Source organism: Microtus ochrogaster, chromosome 8, assembly GCF_000317375.1.
Source record: "Microtus ochrogaster isolate Prairie Vole_2 chromosome 8, MicOch1.0, whole genome shotgun sequence".
Classification (NCBI taxonomy): Eukaryota; Metazoa; Chordata; class Mammalia; order Rodentia; family Cricetidae; genus Microtus; species Microtus ochrogaster.
Window position 1 is genome coordinate 74,328,978 of NC_022015.1, and position 3,588 is coordinate 74,332,565.

Below are 3,588 nucleotides of genomic sequence, written 5' to 3' on the forward strand. Positions count from 1 at the left end.
ATCCCAATCAGTAATGTTAAAACCTCCTGCATGTAGGAACCAGGGACTATACTTTAACACTGTCTTAATGGTCTCTTGTGCCGTCTCAACTTTAACACCGGTGCCTCTATTTTCCAAAAGACCTAACAACTGGCCTGTTAGCCGGCCCTCCAACATAAGAACAGAATAACTCGCACCCATAACCAATTCACCCTCGCTGCACAATTTCTTACCTTGCTGGCCAGTCTTCCCGAGGGCGACCTCTCAGGGATTCCTACTTCCCAATCTCGCAGATGGGTCTAGTTGCCGATGATGATCTCGCTGGGGCCTCCAATTGTAACACCCGATTTCGGTGTTACACCCTCGGTACAGTTCGCGCGCCTCTGCGCGGAATGCGAGTCGAGCAAGGCCTGGAGATTGAACAGAACACACAGAGAGACCAGGGTCATTCGACAGGAGATCAAGCAAATGCCATTTATTCAGCCTTGGGGAAGCCCTTCTCTACCTTACTGCAGCACAAGGACCCCCACCCAGGCAGGTGGGGAAATTACCATATCTCAAATAGAATGAATGCCCTGCGGCTAACCACCAAGCGGGGCAGGAGGAAAATAGGAACTTAACCAGGTGGGGCAAGGGGAAAACAGGAACCAACAGAATGCTAGTCATCTGACTAGAAACTGAATGTGTTCCAGGAATAAGGGTTAAATGTTTAGTCATGCTGACCAGAAATTGTCCTTGAGAAGCACTCCAGGAATAAGGGAGGCCAGGGTCCTACAAGTTTGAATTAGCCAGATATGGCCTTTGCCCCTGACATTGGCCCTGGGCCAAAGGACCATGTCCTGGCTTCTCAATAACTCAGTGGAGATAGTTGCTGTCCCTCTGCTTCTAAGCTGCCAGGCTCCAGGCAGTACCCATATTAGCGTGGGAGGCCAGTTCCTCTGAAGCCTGGGAAGCTGAGCGTGGTGGTGCATGCTTGCTGCACAACACAGGGAGAGGCAGCTGGGGACACACAGTGAGTTCCAGGCCACCTTAAGCTAGCAAGACCCTGTTTTCTAAAGCAAAACAACCAAAAACCCACAAGGAAGAACCGAAGGTGTTCTCCATTCCCGTCTGCTTAGAGATAATGGCTGAGTGGCCCCAAGAGAAAATGGTCTGACTCTTCTGGGCCAGGGCCAGGGGTTGTTCATCTACACTTGATTTCTAGGCTCCTGGAACACTGGGTCAAGGGAGTTCATTTTCCTAATGTGGTATGAAGATTGTCTCTTCCCTCGAATGACCAAGTTCAGGGTTCAGCTAGAGACTGTATTTGCTCAGAAGCCCAAGACAAGGCAACCTCAGTTTTCTGATTTTTTTGTTTGTTTTCAGTTTCCTGCTGTTTTTTTTGTTGTTGTTGTTTGTTTTGTTTTGGTTTGTTTTTTTGAGACAGGGTTTCTCTGTGTAGTTTTGGAGTTTATCCTGGTACTTTGTAGACCAGGCTGACCTTGAACTCCGAGATTAACTTGCTTCTGCCTCCCGAGTGCTGGGATTAAAGGTGTGCACCAACCAGTTTCCTGGTTTTAAGTATTGAGAAAACTACCTTTGACTCTAGGAGAGAGAGAGAGAGAGAGAGAGAGAGAGAGAGAGAGAGAGAGAGAGAAGGAAGGAGGCTTGGCTGAGTGCTAGCTGTTTCTTGCTGAACCTGAAGAAGGGCTATGGTTGGGAGGTGTTTGGGTTTCAGGTTCCAGCCTGGGCGCAAGTGAGCCTTAACCAAATGTGGTGGAGCGATCTGTAATCCCAGCATTTGGGAGGTGAATGTTCAGAGGTGAAGGGGAAAAAAATCATAAAACAGAAGGACATGGCTGCTCCTAGGTATGGTGGAGGAAAAGGTTTATTGTGGACAAAAGAGAGCATGGTCGGTGGCAGGGACATCTGGGAGAGTCCAGAGTGAACAGGGCCAGACGATTCCGGCCATGTGAGGAGAGCGAAGAGCCTGGAAACAAGGGCACCAAGAAGCTAAGAGGGTAAAAGAACTGGAGTAGCCAAAATGGCGGGATTATATAGGAAGAAGTAAATGGGTACCTGGGCCATTTGTCCCTGGTTTGAGACCTGACAAATTCAAGGTCACCCTTGCCTATACAGTGGTGTTAAGGCCATCCTCTGCTCTAAATGAGACTGCCTCAAGGGCCATGCACATACATGTATAGACGTATGTAGGACTGGAGAGTCTTTAGTGGGCACCTGCCATGGGCTAGGCTTCGGGAAACCAGAGATGCCGGAGAACTGTGGAGAGAGGAGTCCTGGAGAGGGACGAGGCACACGGTACTGTTAGTACAAACTGGGAGATGAGGGCAGGCCTCCTGGGAAAAGTGACTCCATGGTTGCCAGGGGGGGGGCAGAAAGGTGCTCAGGGAATCCTAGGCACCTATAGGATCCTATAGGTTACTGGGTGCTAAAAGATTGAGTGCTCCCTACTGCGTGCCAGGTGCTAAAAACACAAAGGCCCAAGAGGTCCACCTGGGAACCACGTGGAACATGGTGTGGAAAAGCTGCAAGCAGCGTAGTCCTGGGTCTCTGCATCTGGGAAGTGGCCAGAGATGAAGCCCAAGGTAAACAGGTAATAAAATGTCCAGGTCATACCTGCCTGTGTCCTGTTATTACTCGGTGGCTGTGGACCTGCGCCGAACCTTGTTCAACCACTGGCTGTGGACCTGAAGCCTTGTTCAATCATTGGCTGTGGGCCTGAGGTGAGCCTTGCTCAAGCATCTTCACAGTTTCTTAACCCTGATACAGCTCCTCAGGTTGTAATTATCCCTGCTCTGTCAGTGGTAAGGAGGGGAAGACATTCAGAGATCCAGGATCTCACTGCTGATGAATAGCAGAGCCAGGATTTGAAGCCAGAACTGTTGATCCCAAAGGCCAGACAGCGAAGAGTTGCAGTGTGCCCAGAAGCCATGCGAGGAGACTGGTGACTTCACAAACATGAGGAAATCAAGGAAGGGCCTGTGAGTGTAACACTCCCTGAAAGGCGAGGCAGGAAACATTTCCTCAGCCACCCTCCCAGACCTCACACCTTCCAACTTACCCCCAGGGAGAAGCAGGGCTTCTGTAGGTTTAGGTCGAAGTTAACTTCCTCTTTGGCTGGCTGGGTGTGGTGGTGCGCTTGTGGTCGGAGCACTGGGAAAGCAGAGGCAAGTGGCTTCAATGAGATGGAGGCCGGCTGAAGCTCCCCAGTGAGGCCCTGTCTCAGAAAACAATACAACAACAACAATGGCTCCCAGAACCGTTAACTCACACAAGGATGGCATGACCCTTGGAAATGGTCAGAATCTCAGGAGTTAAAACTGCACGTGTGCGTGCGTGCATGCGTGCACGCACAGTGCTTCCCCCAGAGAAGGTAATAAAATTGTCAGTATTGGGGGGGGGGTTTGGTTGGTTGGAAATAATCTACTCACCATAACCCTGATACTGCCACTATGAAAAGTTGCAAAACACCTGTGCGGGAGCCAGAGGCGTCTGTCTGGCCTCTTATTCCCAACTCATTTCTTGGCTATCGTCACTGCCTGGCTCTTAAAAGCAGGTGGGTTCTGGAAGTCTCGTTGACAAACCTCCCAACCCAGCCTACTTCTGAGA